General features: G+C 37.1%; 2 long non-coding RNA genes across 2 annotated transcripts; both read left to right on the top strand.

Moving 5' to 3' along the window:
- Positions 1 to 4505: 4505 nt before the first annotated feature.
- Positions 4506 to 17211, top strand: LOC137083851 (uncharacterized). Its single transcript, XR_010906626.1, has 5 exons — positions 4506 to 4731; positions 4840 to 4899; positions 5003 to 5140; positions 5324 to 5440; positions 16972 to 17211. It is a non-coding gene; the product is annotated as an uncharacterized lncRNA (long non-coding RNA).
- A 6654-nt stretch (positions 17212 to 23865) lies between these two features.
- LOC137083852 (uncharacterized) lies at positions 23866 to 24547 on the top strand. The gene is made up of 3 exons (XR_010906627.1): positions 23866 to 23925; positions 24025 to 24162; positions 24347 to 24547. It is a non-coding gene; the product is annotated as an uncharacterized lncRNA (long non-coding RNA).
- The last annotated feature ends 1048 nt before the right edge of the window (positions 24548 to 25595 follow it).

Genomic DNA, 25595 nt, shown 5'->3' with positions numbered 1-25595 from the left:
GTGTAATGATTGCTGAAGGATTGTGACACCTTGAAATTCAACTTTGCCATCACAGGAATAAAATAAATTTTAAATTATGTTATAACGGAAAACTTAAAGACCTCAAACTTGTGAATGCAGTAGATCATTTTTTTTTATACAGTTGTGTCTTTTGTATTCCATATCTAATGTCTTCATAACAATATCTAAATACTTTCCCCTAAAATGAAACATATTCGATATGTTCAGCAGTAAATTAACAATTAAACCACATTTTAATGTCACATTTTACAGTTTAGCTTTTGCAGTCAGTGCCAAATAGAATTCTCTGAATAACACGAATAATATTGTTTTGATGTTTTGAACGGTCTACAATAAGAAAAAAGTCAGTAAAATAGACCTCGTTAAAGTATAACTGATAAATTTTTTAAATCTGATTTGGCTTCCAACTAACCAAAGTGGCTGAATATCCAAGCCAATATTTAAGAGTCCAAAGCAGAACTCCCTGACATCAGATATAGTAGGCCTATAACTCAAAGTAATAATTTACTCACACTCGTGTTGTTTCAGACCCATAGTATATGACTGTTTCTTCTGATGAACAGATCAGAAATAATATTTCAACTGTTTTGTCCATGCATTGAAAATACCAAAACAAAATTAGACCATGTTGACCTAATATGGATGAGGAAAAACATTTTCTTATTAATATGGTTTTAAAAATAATGCCTTTTGTCTTGATACATAAAGATATATTAAAATACCATCAGACAATAGAAATGAAACTCAGAAAAAGGACAACTTGAATAAAGAAGACTTTTATTAATTATTTTCTTTCTTTGAGCTTGATGCTGTTTTTCATGCCGTGATTGTTTTAGTGTTTTACAGTTTTTGTTTTTCAGTAAATTAAATTTTTATGTTAGTTCCTTTGTTTGTGTATAATGTTAATAAAACATTGGAACAAACTCTGTTCTTTAAATGCATTTTGACAGGGGAAAAAAATTAAATATAGATTCAGATTTATTTTACAATTACACTTTCAAAATCTGTGATTATTTGTGATTACATATTTTAATTGACTGATAGCGCTAGTTTTTATGTTTAACATGGACATTTTGATTATTCATGATAATCAGTACATTATTATAATAATTATGTCACAAAGCACCTGCTTTATTAAGTTCTGGTCTAAGAATTTTAGATGACTAAATTGCTACTACCCATTATAAATAGTAATTGTTTAATTTATAGAATTTTCACTGCTCTAACCAGTGGTACTTACATGATCATATGCCTAAATTTAGAAACATTTTCAGAAGAGATTTATTTTTGATGTTTACCATGTAGAAGCTGTACCAGCTCCATTCACCAATGCTGCGTCCCAATTCGCCTAATACGACCTAAAAGTATGTACTCTTTTTTTAGAAAAGAAAAAAGTACAGCTTTGGGACATACTACTTTGTCATCTTTAACGGACTCTGTTGCTTAGTTACGCCTGCAAGCCATTACCCTCGTCATCTCACTTTAGAAGCTGCGTGTGATGTCACCATCGGCCAGAGTTGCTGCAGTCACCATCATCACCTCAGGGTCTAGTCTCATGGTTACTATACCTACTCTAGCCTGACTATCTACCTACCTGTGTTACTTACCTGAGATCACCTTCATCTGTCTTCTGTCATCAGTCTTCTGCTAAAGTCCTCAGTGGTCCGGGTCTCCAGATTCCGGCTCTCCATTCTCATCTTCAAACAGAAGGAACTCCGAAGGAACCCATCCAGCGAAGTCATCTGCAAACTATCAGACTGCTGCGATACTGACCATCGATTCATCCTGCTTCTTCTCTGCTTTCTGCTCTAATAAACAACTGTACTTTATACTTACCTTGTTTGTCTCCTTCTGTTGCATGACGAAATAATCATTACCGTCCCTCAGATTTGACTGACTGAATGCTGTTACAGTGCTGAAGAAGGAATGCATCCTTGATGTACACCTTTTACTAATATTAAACCATCCTGTGTTTCCTCATTCTGTTCGAACAGATCCATTGATGACTTCCATCAAAATTATATCAGTTTAAAGTTTCTTCTATACAGGTAATTCTAGTGTTGTTGCTGTTGTCACAAGACAGCGATCTTCTGCCAAGAACATCAGGCCAATCCTCTCCTGTCCAGAAGGTGGTTTGTCTTCGTCTGGCATCTCAGCTGAGACCTGTCCACTATGGGGGACCCTACCAGTAGTTGTGAAGTACCAGTGGCGTAGCTCTCGGCATCACTGATGCACACAAGCCCTCACAGCACGTCAAGCTGCAAACCATATGAGGGACCCTAACCTACCCTAACCAAACTGCTCAAAAACAACCGCACATAACCAACCAATCTAAACATCCTAACAACCACATATCAATGCACGAAAAACCACTCTGAAAATCCAGCAACCGTTCCATAACATGCTAATAACCTCTCAGAAAACCTTGCCAAACATGTCAACACCATCCCAAACACTGTGACAACCAAATAGCAATGCATTAAAACCACTTAGAACAACCTAGGAGGAGTCACATGACATCAAAAACATCCAACCAATTTCACAGAAGCATTCTTAAAATTCATCCAAATAAAAAACTAACTTACTCTGTTATTAAAAACGTACACCACCATAACTCAATATTTACATACGCAGGCCCCGCTGTGCTATACTCCAGCCTCCATTTGACACTTTGATGACTCAGTGTCTGGGCTTCTTTCTTCTGGGTTCCTCAGGCAGGGGCTCTTTACTGATGTCCAAATGGATTCGTGGAGCGAAGCTTCTGCTGGGTGCGGAGAAGCTTTCAGTGATCAGGACGCGTCCGTCAGGCTGCTCCGTCTCCACCAGTGAAGGGCAGTTGAGGGTCTCCCACAGCCGCTGCTTGATCTTCAGTCCCAGCTCAAGGCTGTAGGGACGGTGCCGACCAGAGCGCGTCATCTTCATTGGCTCCACCACAGAGCGATAAATGTCCTGGTATTTCTCCACGCTATAGCCGTGGATGGAGACAGGCTCTTCCTGCTGACACACGTCCACTGAAGAGACTGAGGGTGCTGGATGAATGTCGGGAAGGACAGCTGCGTTCTTTAGGTAGCGCTCGTCCAAACCGGTGGGTCTTTGAACTTCATCCGAGATGCAGCTGTAATTGTGATCTAACTTGATTACAGCTGCTAACTGTGAAAGGTCTTGAATGGAAGAAAGGCCCTCCACCAAGAATCCCCTCAGGTGTGTGGGACGAGCCCTGGTTCTTCTTGAGCGACGCTGTTCCATGCTGATGACTGAAGAGCAACTTCCCAAATTAGACAAATTGAAGAAACGTTCTAATCTGAAGAGTTGTAAAGAGCTTGTAGCATGAATGATCAGACTTCAAGGTTTGTTGTGTTGATTTCAAATGTCAACTGCAGTTGCTACTCGATTAGAATGTTGAGGCTCGTTTAAATGTAAACAACATTTGATATCAGCAGCAAGTCAATTAGAGCAGCATAAGCACTACATTAATAAAGTTATATGCTTCTCTATTACCATTATCATCTTTATGTACATTATTTAGGGTGGATTCCTCTTCTGTATATGCAGTGGTGTCAGCATTATTTGGAACTGCTCTGTGTTTGTTCACTTTTTTGGACATGAAGAACTTATCTGTGTGTTCAATGAATCTTTTAAGTGAACGAATCCTTGCATTGACTCGTATCTCCTTTTGTTCACTGAATTCTCTACTTTTTGACGTTCATTGTTGCTTTGATGACTTTTTCGGCCTCCAGAAATTGACTATAGCACTATATGACTATTAATGAAAGAGTTTTTTTGGTTCGGGTTGTGAAACTGAAGCTTACACGGGGCAACATTTTGAGCAATGTTGCTGAATGATGTTGCTGTGTGTGGACATTTTCCCATTGAGAATGTGCAACACATTTCTTTTTGGATATCCAGATAGAAATGTGTTGCTTCCACAAAAATATTAGCAACAAATAAGAAATGTTTCTTGAGCACTATACACTGTAAAAAAATGTTTTTGCGATTTTGTTATTTCAACAAATTTTTTCAGTAGAGATAACTAGATTGTCCAGACAACAAGGCATTTTAAATTTTCTTGTCCTCAACTAGACTGAAAGTTAAGTGAACAAGTATAATTGTTGTTTTAACTTAAAAACATAAGTTGAACTGTTCTGGATTTTACTCCAATTATACTTTAGTCTATTTATTTAACTACAGTAAACTAAACTTAATCTACTATGTGCAGCTGATTTATATACAACACTCTAATTATATAGATATGAGCACATTTATTTAACTTACCGTTATTTAATACGTACCATTCCACACCATATAAACCAAGTCTTAATTCAAGGAGTCAATGCGTAAAGAGTTTTGTATTAACACGGCTAGTGAAAACAGCGCCATCTGGTGGAGAGGATAATTATGTACATCCAGGAAATGCACGTGCTGTGTGCGCGCGCCCCCGTATCCCCTCCCCCACCGACTGACAGACCAGACGCCATTTCCATTCAATCGCAATGCTGAGCAAATGAGTAGTGTTTACACCGGCATAGTGTTTTATCTCATTAACAGTATGAAGTTTATAACATTATATTGTGGTAGGATGGGGTGTGTGTGTGTGTGTCCGTGTCCGTGCGCACCTAAACTTAGAGATATCTTCTTTGACTCGCGGTGCAGAGCGGAGGATAGAAACAGGCGACTGAGGCGAGAGAACTTTTTACAGGGAAATATTATAAAGTAAGTGTTTTATCTCATTTACCATTTGTTTTTCATAATTTATTGATTTATACCAATATGTAACTTATATGCTGTGCGCGTTTAAACGAGCCAAAACTTTTCTCTCAGGGGACATGACTCACCGTGCAGTGCAGACATGGAGTTTACTTTTAACCAAGATAACACAAAGTAAGTTACGTGTTTAACCTCATCTACAAAGTGCATTTATGACATTATATTGTTTTATAATTATATTTGTGTGTGTGTGTGCGTGTGTGTGTTGTGCTCCCAGAGCTGTTGAAATACAGAGTTCCTAACGTTACACGCTTTTACCTCGCGGGGTTCATGGAGCTCTCAACAACTCGCGCCGTCTATTTGTTCGAATGGTTGGAGGTGGACAGCAGTTTCACTATATTTGCTGCAATTTCTGGTAAATATTAACTTTATGAATTTAAATAATATCAAATTGTGAAATTTGAAGTATTCAGCCCTAATTAAATCACATTGAGTCATTGTACAGTGTAAACATTGCAACATGTTGTCAATAAGCCTATAAAATGTTTTTTATTTTATTTATTTTTTTAAATGTTTTTATCTATTGCTCCTTGACAAGAAACTGAACTGGTTTACGGATCGGATGAAACTACATCTCGCTTCACTGCATGGTCTCTCTCTCAGATCGCCATCAGATACAGATAAGTTTCATGAAACTCCTTGAAAATTATTAAATGTGAGTTTGAATCGATACAGGTAAAATAAATAACTATTAAAGAGCATATTGCAGGTTAAATTTTTTTTGAGATAAACATATAACCTTGTATGAAAATGCCATATGAAAAGGTAATGCAGGATTTAAAATGTTTTTAAAAGACATAAGAGCACAAATTTAGCAGATAAAGTGGCCATTTCGTTAGCTGTTTGTAAAACCGCTGTTTTTTTTCAACATCGCGTCATATTACGTCACGAGAGGGAGTCGTCTGCCAAGCTCTGCATTGGCTCAGTGCAGAATAGGTTGGTATTCTGTAGTAATCAGTGTATTTTCGGTAGTTTGTCATGGAAAATTGTTCATTGTCATGGAAAATGATAGTGTCCAGCCTGTCAGGACATTGAGTCCACAGGTTTCCTAAAAAAAAAAGTTAGAAAAGCTGCATTGTGGCGTTTTGTGCAGGTGAAGAGACGGTACTTCACTTCTGCGTCTGCTTTGACACACGCGGTGGTGTGTGTGTGTGTGTGTGTGTGTGTGTGTTCACTTTACACCGCGGATTATCAGCGATATGATGAAGTTTAACATTGCAATACTCATGTAGTTAAAGGATAAATGATTAAATACTCACACGCAATGCTTCTTGGCTATTGTTTTTACATTAATCAATTTCAACATTGATTAATACAAAGTATGTAGGTAACATAAACACACATGCATAGTCTCACACTTTAAAAAAAAAAGTCAGGAATTATGTGCTGATAATGTGCATTTTATTCAAGCGTATATACATCGTTCACTCAAATACATACTCAAAACGTCATACATCCCCACAATATCGACGGTGAATCGGCACAAAATAAACCCATAACACAGAATGAGTGAATAAAGTATCACATTAACACGTTATACTGTCTGTGGCTCGGCCGCGGCGGAGTGTGACGGCCGGTCGCGGATCTGTCAGACGATCAGCTCGGAGAAACCGCGTGAACTGAGCACCGTAACTGAGGCGATCCGGGCGAACATACACACGCGCGCGAGCGTTCGCGTTAAACAGAGACTGGAGACTCAAACCAGAGACTCAATGTTGCTGCTAGCTTTAGATAGAAAACATTACTTGTGTGCAAATGATTTGTTGAAAAGCATAGAACAGCAGCCCTTTCAACAGAAACAACCAGAGAGGGAGTGAGGGTGCACGTGCGTATGTATGTGTGTGTGTGTCATGGTGTGTGTGTTTGTGTGTGTGTGTGTGTGTAAAAAGGCACTGTAATGGTTGCAGCAACTGAGCTATAGCATAATAATACTCATAGATCTAGCCTGTGACATTGTTGTGCATGATTTGGCAATAGGGGACAGCCATGCTGGTGAAAATCAAGCCGACTCCCGATTTTTTTTTGATTTTGTATGTTTAAAAAATATCGTGAGACAGGGAGGTGCTAGAAACGTGCTCGGCTCGTCGTGTTTTTCCTCACATGCTGCGAGCCACGACCATACGAGCATCCACAATGTCCACGCGAGGGAAAAACATCGTCTGCGAGCTCATATTTCAGCAAAAACAGCACCGGTAACGTTAACGTTACGCCCCGCGCCCGGCTTTAACGTCTAATGTGGACGGCGAGTGTGACTTAAGCCAGATGGTCTGAACTTATTATTAGTTTCTGTTATTGGTATCAATACTCCTAGATGACCAATAGCAGCTTTGCGATTGCCTGATACATGATAATTATCTGCAAAGTATTGTAATCTGAGCACAGTGTTAGCGTATAATGTTATGAGCCGACTCTCTCACCTGCTCTGTTTTCCACTGTTTCTCCTGACACAACAACTCAAATCCTCTCCTCTGATCGTTGTTCTGTCTAATCCTGACCTGTCCCTTATTGTGTGTCATAATTGCATGGCTGTGGTCTGCCATATGAGTATTAATAAACATTTATAATTTCCTCAGCGTCCGAACTGCCATTGCGATCCATTGTTTTCCTATGGTTGAAAGTCACGGCACTCCCTCTCGTTATGTCACTTCCGGTTTGCGCATTTTTAGATGCGGAAGTAAAATTTTCACACAAAAACGACTCAAAAAGCCTTTTTTAGCGTATTTACAAGTATATTTTAAAGAAATTCTAGGTCCTACATTATTTTTCTATACACTGACTCACTGGAGTCTCTAACCTGCAATATACTCTTTAAAGGGTAAGTTCACCCAAAAAGGAAAATTACCTCATGATTTACTCACCCTCAAGCCATACTAGGTGTATTCCAGACGAATACAATTGGAGTTATATTTAAAAAAAATCTAAAGCATTATAAATGGCAGTGAATGGCAGTCCAAATTTTTAAGCCCAGAAAAAAGTGCATCCATCCATTGTAAAAGTAATCCACATGGCTCCAGGGGGGTTAATAAAGACATTCTGATGCGAATCGATGGGTTTGTGTAAAAAAAAAAAAATCCATATTTAACAAGTTATAATGTAAAATATGTAGCTTCTGGCGGGACGGCCTTCGGTATTAAAGTTACGGAAAAAGTGTAACTGGCACGGCGATGTCGTCAGACGTAGAGGGGAAGAAAAACGCAACTGGCGCAGCGACGGCATCGGACATGGTGTAAAAAAAAACGTAATTGCCGCGACGATGACGTCGGACGTGGCGTAAACCTTTTGAACTTCGAGAGGCATTACACTTATTTCGTAAGTTGAAGGCGGTCTGCCAGAAGCCTTTATTAACCCCCCGGAGCCTTCTGGATTATTTTTATAATGGATACAGGGCTTGACATTAAGCATGTTCATGTGCTTGTCCAGAAAAAAGTTTGATATTTTGTGTGTGTGTGTGTGTGTGTGTGTGTGTGTTTTAAATATAATTTATTCTGAAACATTAAATATTGCTTCTTAAATGTAAGTGACTTTAAGGGAATGTTAATTTAAGTGAATGTTAATTAATTGTTTTGCTATGAACTGTCATATGAAGTCAGTGTCATCTTCAGTCGTGGTGGTATTCAGGAAAACAGGTCCAAGTGTTGTAATGTCTTCTCTAGAGGCTGCACAAGTGTCAACAGCGCGACCTTGTTATCGTCAGTTCATTATATATTATTATCCACTATCAATCGCCACTTACACTAAATTAATGCAATCATTCTTGCATTTTGGTGATTCGCTAGCTATTTTTTGTTTTAATCAGGTCCATCGGGCAAGTAAAATTCTCTTTCACTTGTCCCTTCGAAAAATCCACAAGCGTTAATGTCGAGCCCTGGGATAGATGCACTTTTTTTCTGGGCTTCAAAATTTGGGCAGCCATTCACTGCCATTTATAATTTTTGGATTAGCCAGAACTTTTTTTAATATAACTGATTCAGGGCTCGACATTAACGCTTGTCTGGGACAAGTGGATTTTTTGAAGGGACAAGTGAAAGAGAATTTTACTTGCCCGATGGACAAGGGCCTGATTAAAACAAAAAATAAACTAACGTTAGCGAATCACCAAAATGCAAGAATGATTGTGCATTAATTTAGTGTAACAGGGTCCCCGCGGAGTCTTAAAAAGTCTTAAAAGTATTAAATTTCAAAATCAAAATATAAGGCCTTAAAAAGTCTTAATTTCGCGGAAGCACTGCGTTCTAGGTCTTAAATAATGTTTAACAGGTCTTAATTTTCCTACGTCCATGTAACACTACCTCATTGAAATGCTCTCGCCTCCTGCAGCACGCGCGCACGTGTGTGTGTGTGTGTGTTTGTTCTGTGGTGTTTGAAGTTCTTTCTTTCGCTAGACCAACTATTGTTCGCTCTATCAAATTAGACAAGCATGCCACGTGTATTGCAGCAAATCAGCTTTCGTGTTATTGGCACGGCCTCTTTCTGATCGTACCCCACAGACGCATAAAACGGATTTTATTATTCAGCTGAGTCTGACGGTTCTTGCAATTCCGCGATCGTGAACGCAAAGGCGAATCTTTCTTACCATCTTGCTTAATGACCAAATAAAAGTATAATATACCCGATTGAACTAAAAGAGTTAATAACAGTGAGGTAAACTCCGAACTCCGATGTCAGGCTGCGTGTGTTTGCTGCCTGTCAGCGCTCGCGCGAGTGTATTGAATGTGTTATTTCTTGGCTCAAGGTTACTCTTGAACGATCAAATATACACATTATGCATATGTCTATATCCTGATTTGAGTTAAAAAGTTTGGGACGTGTCAGTAAGCACTGGATCTGCGCATTAGTAAGCTCTCAAATTGAAAGCAAACTAATATAGCTTAACAACAACACAAACGGGGGAAACAGCACTTGCACTTAAAGGAACACTCCAACTGTTTTAGAAATAGGGCTTATTCAACTTTGGTACTTTGCTACATTTAGATATGTGGGGAAATGCATTTTAAGCTAAGCTAGCGGCGACCCTGCCAAACTAAAACAATGCATGCACTGAGCCATGCATTTGCCCACATATCTAAATGTCTAAGTTGAATAAACCCTATTACTAAAAACGGTGGGTGTACCTCTTTGTAGATATGCATCTTTATGTTGTATTTATTTGTCCTATTGTCATTTGTTTATAAGTATACATTTTATTACTGACCGATTACTTGATTACGTAATCACTTGAAAACGTTTTACTTATATTAAGCAATTATTGCTGTGGTTTACTTTTAAGATGTTGGTTCCCACCCCAAGCGTTCGTGTTATTAAAGATAGATAGTGCACTACTGGACCAGCCTTTTTTGATAATAACAAAACAAGATTCATGCATTTTGTCAGTTTTATTGCCATGTGTGACTATTGTGCATCTAACATAATAATATGGTTAATGTTGCACCCTAATTATTTAAAAAAATAAAAATGTTTGCAAATCTATGGAAGTGACTACCACAAAATAAAAACTAATTTTTGTCAATTTATATATATATATATATATATATATATATATATATATATATATATATATATATATATATATATATATATATATATATATATATATATATGCGCTAATCCTGGTGGGATTGAGCTATGAATAATAAGTTTACTAATACTTTGTTCAATTTAAATAAATTTAATAATATAATTTTAAGTAGCCTAATTGAGTGATTCTGCATTTCCTATGCATGTTTTTTTATTGCGTGATATAGGTCTTAAATTTTATTCATAATGTTCTTAAAAAGGTCTTGAAAAGTCTTAAATTTGACTTGGTGAAACCTGCAGATACCCTGGTGTAAGTGGCGATCGATAGTGGATAATAATATATGATGAAATGACGATAACAAGTTTGCGCTGTTGACACTCGTGCAGCCTCTCGAGGAGAAATTACAACACTAGAGCCATTTAAGCTGTTTCCTGAATACAATCACGACAGAAAGTGACTCTGATTTCATGACGGTTCCATAAACATTACATTAACATTCACTTAGTCACCTACATTTTAGATGCAATATTGAGTGTGTTTGTTCTATTTCAGCAGCGAAAATCGTTCACAGCAGAACCATAACGCGTCTCACAGCAACTGAACGATTCAGTGTTTGAATGAATCGTTTGAATGAACGACTCAATGGCTCACTCATTAAGACGGCCACCTGCTGCCACCTACTGGAGGTTTAGTTTCATGTTTAAACCTACTTTCTAACATTTGTATTTGTCTATTCAAAACTACAAATCTCAAAACATTATTTAATGTAGTTGTGATTTTTCAGTGTAAATTATTTTATTTGATTGGTAACAGCCCTTATATTGTCTTATTTTAATTTAATGTATTGATCAAATTTAACAATATAGAATGAAACCTGAAGCAGAGCCTTTATTTAATAAGATTAGGGGGAAAATTCCCTTTATAAAAGGTAAAAATATCCTATATTTCAAATGATTCAATATATATTTTTTTTTAATCACAAATATGCATATTTAAATATGTCAAAGCTGATTGAACACTGGGGAAAATATTGCTTCAGAATAAATTATATTTACAACGCACACACGCATGGAAAAACAAAAAAAATATCGAACTTTTTTCCTGACAAGCACATTTTTTATTTGGCCAAGTGAATGAACGATTTACTTGTCCGAAGGACAAGCACATGAACATGCTTAATGTCAAGCCCTGTGATTGTATTCGTCTGAAACAAGAATGTAATACACCTAGGATGGCTTGAGGGTGAGTAAATCATGGGCTAATTCTCACTTTTGGGTGAACTAACCCTTTAATATGACAGTGGTTTTAAATGTTGTTTTTGTTGCTTTTTTGCATTTGAATATTGCACTTTACTAGTAGATACAGCATGAAATAAACATGTATGAACATCAGAGAATATGTTTAAAGATACAGTACAATGTATGAAATCTGTATTGTCTCATGTAATCGCAGTGTTTCAACTGCGCAAACGTTAATAAACGTCAATAAATAGCTTTTAAGCAATGTCATGTCACATTTACCTCAGAAAAAATATTCTGTCAGCTAGAAAAAGTATATTTACTATATTGCATACACTAAAAAAAATAAAACCCTTGGATCAACTTAAAAAAATTCAACTTAAAAAAAAGTAATCAATCACACGAAATATTTTACATTGACTCAAGTAAATAATTTAATTTAGTTTAATTTGAAAAGTTTAAATCCATGCAACCACTTTTTAAAGGTTGATCAAACTAATTATTTTAGATTGGAACAAACTAACAAATCATTATTTTATGTTGGAATAAACAAATTATTTAAATTACAACAAAGTAATATTTATAGGCCAAAGTAAATTCATTATTTTAGGTTGTCTCAAATTAAGATGTCATTATTTAAAATGTATAATCAAAACAAAAACAAAAGCTTTTAAAACATTTTGATCAATGACTATCATAACACGTTCCTTTAGAACACATTTATATTTATTGTTCAATAAACATGTTCACAGTCTGCTTCACACAAAAATACAAATTTGTTACAAATAATCAAATCACCACTTGATGACATCACATTAGTAGTAATATTAAATTAGGAATGTTTGTCCTGACAACACAGTTCACCATAAAACATCCTAAAATACAATTAAAATGTTAAGATACAAATGTATTTCATGTTCATAAATGTATATGATGATGAACAGTCTCTTTCAGCTGAACACCAGAGACAAATCCCGGAACTGCTCCTCAGACAGTGAACAGTGAACACTGCATCAGTTTCTGATACAGAGCTGTAAGCTCTACATTTAAAGGGTTAGTTCACCCAAAAATAAAAATTCTGTCATTAATCACTTATCCTCATGTCGTTCGACACTCGTGAGACCTCTGTTCATCTTCGGAACACAATTGAAGATATTTTAGTTGAAATCCGATGGCTCAGAAAGGCCTTTAATGACACCAATGTCATTTCCTCTCTCTCAAGACCCACAAAGGCACTAAAGACGTCGTTACAAAGCCCATCTCACTACAGCGGCTCTATAATCATTTGATGAAGTAACGAGAATAGTTTTTGTGCACAAAAAAAATTGAAATAATGACTTCTAGTGATGACTGATTTCAAAGCACAGCATCCTGAAGCTTCAGAGCTTTATCAATCAGCATATTGATCAAGTGAATCGATACATTAAGTCATAGTGATTTGAAGCTTCATGAAGCAGTGTTTTGAAATTTGCCCATTTCAAAACACTTCAGATTTCACACTTGTTGGTGAAATCTGCCCATTATTAGATAAGTCGTTTATTTTTTTTGCGCACAAATCTATTCTCGTGGCTTCATAAAATGATTGTAGAGCCGCTGTAGTGAGATGGGCTTTGTAACGACGTCTTTAGTGTCTTTATGGGTCTTGAGAGAGGAAATGACATTGGTGTCAATGAAGGCCTTTCTGAGCCATCGGATTTCAACACTAATATCTTCATCTGTGTCTGAAGATGAACGGAGGTCTGACGGGTGCCCAACGACTTGAAGGTGAGGAATTAAAGGTCCCGTTCTTCGCGTGTTTTCGAAGCTTTGATTATGTTTACAGTGTGCAATATAACATGAGTTCATGTTTCGCGTGTAAAAAAACACAGTATTTTTCACACAATTGACTTATCTGTACAGCGCTGTTTTCTCTGTCCTAAAAACGGCCTGATGATTTCCTTGTTCTATGAAGTCCCTCCTTCAGAAACACGTAACGAGTTCTGATTTGGCCAGCGCTTCCCGTGTTGTGATTGGACAGCAGCTTAGTGCACTTTGCCCGGAAAGGTCCCGCCTCTTACCATAACGGGGAGATGCAAGCGCTGGATGCACGCTCTTCTCCACGTGGGAGAGCAACGAGACCACGCCCCCTATTTTGCGTGTTCTTGTGGGCGGAGCTTTAGTCAACAAACGGTTCTAGTGACGTCACTACAGCAGGAAGTGCAGCGGTGTAGTCCAAACCGGCCGCTCGCTGTAGGCTTTGAAAGGGAACTTCTGTTAAATAAAATATCTCGCTTGGCATTGAACTTTGAGCTTTATAATTTTACAGGTATTATTTATGCTCTAACAGCAACATTTCACACTAACTAAAGTTTGAAAGATAGAATCGCGAAGAACGGGACCTTTAATGACAGAATATTTGTTTTTGGGTGAACTAAACCTTTAAATATAACCTATTTGTATGCAATATAGCAAGCAGGTTCCGGACCTCTGATCCTTCAATGACAATTTTAATGTCTTTTGGTGGATGAAGAGGATCCTCTTTCCCAGTGATAAAGATCGCCATGGTTGTTTGCTCCAGTTCTTCAACCTCATTTTCCTGCATAAAAAAGAAAGAGAAAATAAATACATTATAGTTTCAGAACTCTCCCATTTTCAGCTCTTATACACTCTAAACTGAACTTGAATAGGCGCGTGACGAGTGAGAGCAAAGCGAGGCCGGTAAGTAATTGGAAGATCAGTGCCAACTGCACGTCACACTGGTCTCAGAGCTCTCACAGAGGAGTGAAGGGAGAATAAAAGGAGGAGCGACGACAGTGAAGGAAGAGAGAGGACCAGGCCTGGATTTTACATAGCATATAGGTGTTAAGTCATTTGCAAATGGATTCCTTTGGACACGCTTATTTTGACAGTGTTCCAGGGAAGACAAGGAAAAAAAGATTGTTTTGGTCCGTCTGGACATGGTCTAAGTGTTCACAGCTCAAAATTCAGCATCAAAGATTTCTTATAAATAGTGTTAAAATCTCATCTTGTGAGCTGACTTTCTCATTACACCCCTATTTATTAAAAGTGGCTAGGAAAACCTAGACTATGACCATCTTAGTCTGTAGGTGTTATTTGTGTGAGCAAGTGAGAGAGATGCCCTTACCTGGTATTCTTTGAAAAGGTGCGCAAAAGGTTCGCCGAGGTAGATCAGAGATTTGCATTCTCTTCTGATGGTGATGTCTGCAGTCTGAGTAAGAACAATAACTATGAATTAAAATTAAACAATTACAAAAAAAAAAAAAAAAAAAAAAACACTATTCAGCCATGGATCCCACTGGTCATCAAATTCATAGATACCTCATCTAAAACCTGCAATGTCCTGGTGGACTCCTCCCTTGCTCCTGATGACCTCCAACAGTTTGGTGGAGTGTTGTCCAACTGCACCAAGAACTTGTAATCCAACTTGTCTCCAAAGGAACTGTTGTAATTCGCATGAACTTAAATTGATCTTAAAAGTAGAGCATACAGAAATAAGTTTAGAAGATGGTGAACACAAAACAGAATCCCCAGCACAACCGTACTAAATTACAACAACAACAACTCATTAGTGAATCAACAGTTAGGTCTAAAAATGTGGAATGCCAGGGTATGGCAAATGCCATACGTAAACGAGTAGTCGTGTGCCCAGTCTATTCTCTGCTATATGCCGACCTAAAACATTCACTTTCATAAAATCATCATCAAAGTAGTCCATATGTGACATCAGTTAGTTAATTCGAATCTCGAAGCATCGAAAATACATTTTGGTCCAAATATCACAAAAACTATGACTTTCAATCTACGACGTGTTCCTCAAAAAAGATTAAAACGGTTCATGAATCAGTGAATTAATCAATGATTCGGATCGCCAATGTCACGTGATTTCAGCAGTTCGGATCGCATGTCGAACTCCCAAACTGCTGAAATGACGTGACATTGGCGATCCGAATCATTGATCAATTCACTGATTCACGAACCGTTTTAATCTTTTTTTAGGAACACGAAAGAGAAGACAATGCTGAATAAAATATTTTTGATATTTTTGGACCAAAATGTATTTTCGATGCTTCAAGAGAATCTAATCAACCAACTGATGTCACATATTTGACTACTTTGATTATGTTTTTATTAGCTTTCTGGAAATGGACAGTAAAGTGGGCATTGACTGCATATGCTCTGGGACTAAAATATAAAATATCGTGTGAAGATGGAGGTCTTAAGGGTAAGGAACGACATTAGGGTGAGGAGTTAATGACATTAATTTCATTTTTGGGTGAACTAACCCTTTAAGAGCTGGAATAGAGTGTGGCCCCTTTAAGAGCTGCGAGTTTCACTATTGAACTGCCGGTATTTTGTGTGTGTGTGGAACTGTGCCGCGATTCACGCAAACTGTGAGAAACACAGACTCGGGAGCACTCTTGTTCAGAAAAGTAACCTGCTTATTCGTTTTAGCCGATTGTAATGTATTTAGTTCAATACTGTAAGCGATGGTGTTAATGATTTACCTCAGATATATGAACAAGAGCTTCAGCGCGCTCGGACTGCAGAGAATGTGCTGAGCGAAAAAACACTTTTCTTTTGAACTGGAGTCTAATAAAAGTTAAGCAGAAAATATTGTAGCTTATGTAGGCTATAACTGCACTTGTTTCGAGTAATGTTATTGTTAACTCTTTCCCTTGACACGGTCAATGCCCCCACAAAATGAATTTAGATAGTTTGCATGTATTTAGGTTATTACTCACCCACTCAATGAGGGGATAAAATAACCGAACGTTACAGTTTGAATGAAGATTGCGAACATTTCGAGTGCTATCTTAAAAGTTTATTTACACGCTATCAAGCGTTAGCGCTGAAATTACGGCCAGACTCAAGTCCCATCAGATATACTTGAGGTAAAAACGTTAACGGTAGACAAAGTTTATCTTACCTTATCAATGTTCCTCGTACTTCTGTCTCGGAGCCTGACTGGATGGGTCTGACGTCCGTTGAAATGTAACGTTATCGTCACGGCCACCGCTCAAGTTCGTGCTGTGTTCTTCTCAGACAGTTCTCAGACTTTTTTTCCTTTTTTTTTTTGAACCACAGAGAGCGGGATCTGCAAGTCAACAATGCGCATGTGCAAATCCTGCTTAATCTAATAAAAATGATCAAATTAATAAATTCAGTTTAATGTCCCGCTGCCCATTTATATTCTATCAATGTAAAAAAAATGGATTGAACCATAAATCTAAGCTAAAAAAATTTACTTGACATGAAAAAATTAAAAAATTAAAGCTATTTCAATGAGAGAATACACATTAAACGAACAACACTAAAGTTAGACTTTTTTCAGTGTAGTTATTGTATTGCTGTTCTTTAGTATTTAATGTATGTTTGAATAAATATTTTATGACAGCACCACTTAAAATTTGTATCTGTCTCATTTTTTTCCAGCCAGATGATGATGAGAGAGACATTGTTCATGGGGTTAATGTAGGGCATCTTGACCATGAGTGAGGACATCAGACATGATAGTGCCTTCCCAGATGATGTTGTGGATGTGGATGTCATACTGGACGGAGATTGTGGTCATGGATCTAGAAGATGCCCTAAATGCCTTTGCCACACTGTTTGGGCTCGAGCTATGAGGTTATCCAACTTTTTATTTTATTTTTATTTTTAATCTAGGTTTAATGGTTGGGGAGAGCTGCAAAGCTGAAAAAAATGCAGTGAGGTAACACTGGTGCATATGTGCTGTTTATGCTCATTGATAAATGTACTGAAGCTTGAGAGCTTACACATTGTTAATTAAAATGAACTTAAATTAAGTTTAAATTAAAATGGTATAAAGCCAAATCAGAGGTGTTTAAGAGTCTGTGCCGTTTCTTTTTGCAATTTTCTGAAGAAAGGACATTTCAGACCTTTTGTGTGGTTGTTTTTGGTGTTTGTTTTTGCAATAAATATAAATGTGTACTGATATGTGTTGCTGTGATTTTAATTTGCTATAGGTTTTATTCTAAATCAAATGTAATTTACAAATCAATATAGTAATGCAATTAATACTTATTAAAGCAGCTTTGCAACCAACTGAAGTGAAGTGATGATGACTAGAACATATAAGTTCAGAAAACTAAACTGAAGTTATGATGACTATCAAATTTAGGTTCAGAAAACTAAAGGGGAAGTTTTTATTACTAAATGGAATTAGTTCAGATAACTTATCCAAATAAGTAAGAGAAACTTAAAAAACCAATGCAAAAAGATAACAAAATATATTAAGTTAAGTCAACAAATAATTTTTTACAGTGTAATGATTGCTGAAGGATTGTGACACCTTGAAATTCAACTTTGCCATCACAGGAATAAAATAAATTTTAAATTATGTTATAACGGAAAACTTAAAGACCTCAAACTTGTGAATGCAGTAGATCCTTTTTTTTATACAGTTGTGTCTTTTGTATTCCATATCTAATGTCTTCATAACAATATCTAAATACTTTCCCCTAAAATGAAACATATTCGATATGTTCAGCAGTAAATTAACAATTAAACCACATTTTAATGTCACATTTTACAGTTTAGCTTTTGCAGTCAGTGCCAAATAGAATTCTCTGAATATCACGAATAATAGTATTAATATTGTTTTGATGTTTTGAACGGTCTACAATAAGAAAAAAGTCAGTAAAATAGACCTCGTTAAAGTATAACTGATAAATTTTTTAAATCTGATTTGGCTTCCAACTAACCAAAGTGGCTGAATATCCAAGCCAATATTTAAGAGTCCAAAGCAGAACTCCCTGACATCAGATATAGTAGGCCTATAACTCAAAGTAATAATTTACTCACACTCGTGTTGTTTCAGACCCATAGTATATGACTGTTTCTTCTGATGAACAGATCAGAAATAATATTTCAACTGTTTTGTCCATGCATTGAAAATACCAAAACAAAATTAGACCATGTTGACCTAATATGGATGAGGAAAAACATTTTCTTATTAATATGGTTTTAAAAATAATGCCTTTTGTCTTGATACATAAAGATATATTAAAATACCATCAGACAATAGAAATGAAACTCAGAAAAAGGACAACTTGAATAAAGAAGACTTTTATTAATTATTTTCTTTCTTTGAGCTTGATGCTGTTTTTCATGCCGTGATTGTTTTAGTGTTTTACAGTTTTTGTTTTTCAGTAAATTAAATTTTTATGTTAGTTCCTTTGTTTGTGTATAATGTTAATAAAACATTGGAACAAACTCTGTTCTTTAAATTCATTTTGACAGGGGAAAAAAATTAAATATAGATTCAGATTTATTTTACAATTACACTTTCAAAATCTGTGATTATTTGTGATTACATATTTTAATTGACTGATAGCGCTAGTTTTTATGTTTAACATGGACATTTTGATTATTCTTGATAATCAGTACATTATTATAATAATTATGTCACAAAGCACCTGCTTTATTAAGTTCTGGTCTAAGAATTTTAGATGACTAAATTACTACTACCCATTATAAATAGTAATTGTTTAATTTATAGAATTTTCACTGCTCTAACCAGTGGTACTTACATGATCATATGCCTAAATTTAGAAACATTTTCAGAAGAGATTTATTTTTGATGTTTACCATGTAGAAGCTGTACCAGCTCCATTCACCAATGCTGCGTCCCAATTCGCCTAATACGACCTAAAAGTATGTACTCTTTTTTTAGAAAAGAAAAAAGTACAGCTTTGGGACATACTACTTTGTCATCTTTAACGGACTCTGTTGCTTAGTTACGCCTGCAAGCCATTACCCTCGTCATCTCACTTTAGAAGCTGCGTGTGATGTCACCATCGGCCAGAGTTGCTGCAGTCACCATCATCACCTCAGGGTCTAGTCTCATGGTTACTATACCTACTCTAGCCTGACTATCTACCTACCTGTGTTACTTACCTGAGATCACCTTCATCTGTCTTCTGTCATCAGTCTTCTGCTAAAGTCCTCAGTGGTCCGGGTCTCCAGATTCCGGCTCTCCATTCTCATCTTCAAACAGAAGGAAGTCCGAAGGAACCCATCCAGCGAAGTCATCTGCAAACTATCAGACTGCTGCGATACTGACCATTGATTCATCCTGCTTCTTCTCTGCTTTCTGCTCTAATAAACAACTGTACTTTATACTTACCTTGTTTGTCTCCTTCTGTTGCATGACGAAATAATCATTACCGTCCCTCAGATTTGACTGACTGAATGCTGTTACAGTGCTGAAGAAGGAATGCATCCTTGATGCACACCTTTTACTAATATTAAACCATCCTGTGTTTCCTCATTCTGTTCGCACAGATCCATCGATGACTTCCATCAAAATTATATCAGTTTAAAGTTTCTTCTATACAGGTAATTCTAGTGTTGTTGCTGTTGTCACAAGACAGTGATCTTCTGCCAAGAACATCAGGCCAATCCTCTCCTGTCCAGAAGGTGGTTTGTCTTCGTCTGGCATCTCAGCTGAGACCTGTCCACTATGGGTGACCCTACCAGTAGTTGTGAAGTACCAGTGGCGTAGCTCTCGGCATCACTGATGCACACAAGCCCTCACAGCACGTCAAGCTGCAAACCATATGAGGGACCCTAACCTACCCTAACCAAACTGCTCAAAAACAACCGCACATAACCAACCAATCTAAACATCCTAACAACCACATATCAATGCACGAAAAACCACTCCGAAAATCCAGCAACCGTCCATAACATGCTAATAACCTCTCAGAAAACCTTGCCAAACATGTCAACACCATCCCAAACACTGTGACAACCAAATAGCAATGCATTAAAACCACTTAGAACAACCTAGGAGGAGTCACATGACATCAAAAACATCCAACCAATTTCACAGCAGTATTCTTAAAATTCATCCAAAAAAAAAAACCTAACTTACTCTGTGGAAATAAAAACGTACACCACCATAACTCAATATTTACATACGTAGGCCCCGCTGTGCGATACTCCAGCCTCCATTTGACACTTTGATGACTCAGTGTCTGGGCTTCTTTCTTCTGGTTTCCTCAGGCAGGGGCTCTTCACTGATGTCCAAATGGATTCGTGGAGCGAAGCTTCTGCTGGGTGCGGAGAAGCTTTCAGTGATCAGGACGCGTCCGTCAGGCTGCTCCGTCTCCACCAGTGAAGGGCAGTTGAGGGTCTCCCACAGCCGCTGCTTGATCTTCAGTCCCAGCTCAAGGCTGTAGGGACGGTGCCGACCAGAGCGCGTCATCTTCATTGGCTCCACCACAGAGCGATAAATGTCCTGGTATTTCTCCACGCTATAGCCGTGGATGGAGACAGGCTCTTCCTGCTGACACACGTCCACTGAAGAGACTGAGGGTGCTGGATGAATGTCGGGAAGGACAGCTGCGTTCTTTAGGTAGCGCTCGTCCAAACCGGTGGGTCTTTGAACTTCATCCGAGATGCAGCTGTAATTGTGATCTAACTTGATTACAGCTGCTAACTGTGAAAGGTCTTGAATGGAAGAAAGGCCCTCCACCAAGAATCCCCTCAGGTGTGTGGGACGAGCCCTGGTTCTTCTTGAGCGACGCTGTTCCATGCTGATGACTGAAGAGCAACTTCCCAAATTAGACAAATTGAAGAAACGTTCTAATCTGAAGAGTTGTAAAGAGCTTGTAGCATGAATGATCAGACTTCAGGGTTTGTTGTGTTGATTTCAAATGTCAACTGCAGTTGCTACTCGATTAGAATGTTGAGGCTCGTTTAAATGTAAACAACATTTGATATCAGCAGCAAGTCAATTAGAGCAGCATAAGCACTACATTAATAAAGTTATATGCTTCTCTATTACCATTATCATCTTTATGTACATTATTTAGGGTGGATTCCTCTTCTGTATATGCAGTGGTGTCAGCATTATTTGGAACTGCTCTGTGTTTGTTCACTTTTTTGGACATGATGAACTTATCTGTGTGTTCAATGAATCTTTTAAGTGAACGAATCCTTGCATTGACTCGTATCTCCTTTTGTTCACTTTTTGGTGTTCATTATTGCTTTGGTGACTTTTCCGGCCTCCAGAAATTGACTATAGCACTATATGACTATTAACCCTCAGGTGGTGTTCAAAACCCTATAACACCTGAGGTGTTCCCGGTCAAAAATGACCGGCCCATAAAAAATATCTTATAAATCACTCATTATACCATATTTTCACCCAATCTTAGATTCAATCTTTTTGTCAACATGTTCTCTTTCAATTAGTATGTGTGTGAGGTAATGTCAGATGCATAAATGTATATTAGATGCAGGTTAGGGTAGGATCAAATTTCTCTCTGTGGAAAAGAATGTGTGTAATACTCAAAGTTTGTGTGTTTTAACGTGTGTGTGTCTGGGTAGCGTGTGTATAAATGTATCGATACATGCACAGGTCCAAGGGCTCGATGCTTGCAAGCACATATGCTCATATGTGTACATGAAAATAATGAACATGCTCCTGAAAACTAAATTGTTCTGTTATTTTCAGTCTCTCTTATTCACTTTCAATGGTCGGCTATTGTGACCATTTTTGACCATGCCTACTCTCAGATAAATGAGGCCCACAATTAATCAGATTCAAACAGAAATATAAAATCAGTCCTAATTAAAAGAGAACAAGTTGACAAAAAGGTTGAATCCAAGATTGGGTAAAAATATGGTATAATTTATTGATATAATTGCTTATAATTTGAGTGATTTATAAGCTATTTTTTATAGGCCGGTCATTTTTGACCGGGAACACCACAAGTGTGACTGTGTGCCATATTTTTTACAAAATAAAAGTTTCAAAACAAAATTCCTGGTGAAACATTACAGTAGACTAGTGTGATCAACAGTAGCCTTTTTCTTCAGATTTTATTTAATATTTCTAAAATTATTCAAAAATGTAAAAAAAAAAAAATATTCAAAAAATGAAATGCCTATACTCTCAAATAAATGAGGCCTATGATTATTCAGATGCAAATCAAAATATAAAACCAGTCCTAATTGAAAGAGAACAAGTTGACAAAAAGATTGAATCCAAGATTGGGTGAAAATATGGTATAATGAGTGATTTATAAGATATTTTTTATAGGCCGGTCATTTTTGACCGGGAACACCATAAGTGTAACAACAAAACTCCCACAAAAAAGTAAGAACATTTCCCAAACGTTTTTGAGATTTAGTTATACCCTTTGGGAACAAAGTCACTCAAGTTTCAGTCCAAAGTGATAACATTAACTAGTATTTTCGCGGAAAAGAATATCTTCTCTGGGTCAAATTGACCTGAAAGAGCTTTTTTGGGTCAGGGTTGTGAAACTGAAGCTTATGATACACGGGGCAACATTTTGAGCAATGTTGCTGAATGATGTTGCTGTGTGTGGACATTTTCTCATTGAGAATGTGCAACACATTTCTTTTTGGATATCCAGATAGAAATGTGTTGCTTCCACAAAAATATTAGTAACAAATACGAAATGTTTCTTGAGCACTATACACTGTAAAAAAATGTTTTTGCGATTTTGTTATTTCAACAAATTTTTTCAGTAAGAGATAACTAGATTGTCCAGACAACAAGGCATTTTAAGTTTTCTTGTCCTCAACTAGACTGAAAGTTAAGTGAACAAGTATAATTGTTGTTTGAACTTAAAAACATAAGTTGAACTGTTCTGGATTTTACTCCAATTTATACTTTAGTCTATTTATTTAACTACAGTAAACTAAACTTAATCTACTATGTGCAGCTGATTTATATACAACACTCTAATTATATAGATATGAGCACATTTATTTAACTTACCGTTATTTAATACGTACCATTCCACACCATATAAACCAAGTCTTAATTCAAGGAGTCAATGCGTAAAGAGTTTTGTATTAACACGGCTAGTGAAAACAGCGCCATCTGGCGGAGAGGATAATTATGTACATCCAGGAAATGCACGTGCTGTGTGCGCGCGCCCCCGTATCCCCTCCCCCACCGACTGACAGACCAGACGCCATTTCCATTCAATCGCAATGCTGAGCAAATGAGTAGTGTTTACACCGGCATAGTGTTTTATCTCATTAACAGTATGACGTTTATAACATTATATTGTGGTAGGATGGGGTGTGTGTGTGTGTGTGTGTGTGTGTCCGTGCGCACCTAAACTTAGAGATATCTTCTTTGACTCGCGGTGCAGAGCGGAGGATAGAAACAGGCGACTGAGGCGAGAGAACTTTTTACAGGGAAAGATTATAAAGTAAGTGTTTTATCTCATTTACCATTTGCTTTTCATAATTTATTGATTTATACCAATATGTAACTTATATGCTGTGCGCGTTTAAACGAGCCAAAACTTTTCTCTCGGGACATGACTCGCCGTGCAGTGCAGACATGGAGTTTACTTTTAACCAAGATAACACAAAGTAAGTTACGTGTTTAACCTCATCTACAAAGTGCATTTATGACATTATATTGTTTTATAATTATATTTGTGTGTGTGTGTGTGTGTGTTGTGCTCCCAGAGCCGTTGAAATACAGAGTTCCTAACGTTACACGCTTTTACCTCGCGGGGTTCATGGAGCTCTCAACAACTCGCGCCGTCTATTTGTTCGAATGGTTGGAGGTGGACAGCAGTTTCACTATATTTGCTGCAATTTCTGGTAAATATTAACTTTATGAATTTAAATAATATCAAATTGTGAAATTTGAAGTATTCAGCCCTAATTAAATCACATTGAGTCATTGTACAGTGTAAACATTGCAACATGTTGTCAATAAGCCTATAAAATGTATTTTTTTTTTTTTTTAATTTTTTTATGTTTTTATCTATTGCTCCTTGACAAGAAACTGAACTGGTTTACGGATCGGATGAAGCTACATCTCGCTTCACTGCATGGTCTCTCTCTCAGATCGCCATCAGATACAGATAAGTTTCATGAAACTCCTTGAAAATTATTAAATGTGAGTTTGAATCGATACAGGTAAAATAAATAACTATTAAAGGGTAAGTTCACCCAAAAAGGAAAATTACCTCATGATTTACTCACCCTCAAGCCATACTAGGTGTATTCCAGACGAATGCAATCGGAGTTATATTTTAAAAAAATCTAAAGCATTATAAATGGCAGTGAATGGCAGTCCAAATGTTTAAGCCCAGAAAAAAGTGCATCCATCCATTGTAAAAGTAATCCACATGGCTCCAGGGGGGTTAATAAAGACATTCTGATGCGAATCGATGGGTTTGTGTAAAAAAAAAAAAAAAATCCATATTTAACAAGTTATAATGTAAAATATGTAGCTTCTGGCGGGACGGCCTTCCGTATTAAAGTTACGGAAAAAGTGTAACTGGCACGGCGATGTCGTCGGACGTAGAGGGGAAGAAAAACGCAACTGGCGCAGCGACGGCATCGGACATGGTGTAAAAAAAAATGTAATTGCCGCGACGATGACGTCGGACATGACGTAAACCTTTTGAACTTCGAGAGGCATTACACTTATTTCGTAAGTTGAAGGCGGTCCGCCAGAAGCCTTTATTAACCCCCCGGAGCCTTCTGGATTATTTTTATAATGGATACAGGGCTTGACATTAAGCATGTTCATGTGCTTGTCCAGAAAAAAGTTTGATATTTTGTGTGTGTGTGTGTGTGTGTGTGTGTGTGTGTGTGTTTTTAAATATAATTTATTCTGAAACATTAAATATTGCTTCTTAAATGTAAGTGACTTTAAGGGAATGTTAATTTAAGTGAATGTTAATTAATTGTTTTGCTATGAACTGTCATATGAAGTCAGTGTCATTTTCAGTCGTGGTGGTATTCAGGAAAACAGGTCAAGTGTTGTAATGTCTTCTCTAGAGGCTGCACAAGTGTCAACAGCGCGACCTTGTTATCGTCAGTTCATTATATATTATTATCCACTATCAATCGCCACTTACACTAAATTAATGCAATCATTCTTGCATTTTGGTGATTCGCTAGCTATTTTTTGTTTTAATCAGGTCCATCGGGCAAGTAAAATTCTCTTTCACTTGTCCCTTCGAAAAATCCACAAGCGTTAATGTCGAGCCCTGGGATAGATGCACTTTTTTTCTGGGCTT

This window comes from Pseudorasbora parva, chromosome 7 (assembly GCF_024679245.1).
Source record: "Pseudorasbora parva isolate DD20220531a chromosome 7, ASM2467924v1, whole genome shotgun sequence".
Lineage (NCBI taxonomy): Eukaryota > Metazoa > Chordata > Actinopteri > Cypriniformes > Gobionidae > Pseudorasbora > Pseudorasbora parva.
The sequence above is the reverse complement of the archived record's forward strand: the minus strand, read 5'-3'. Positions and strand labels throughout refer to the sequence as shown.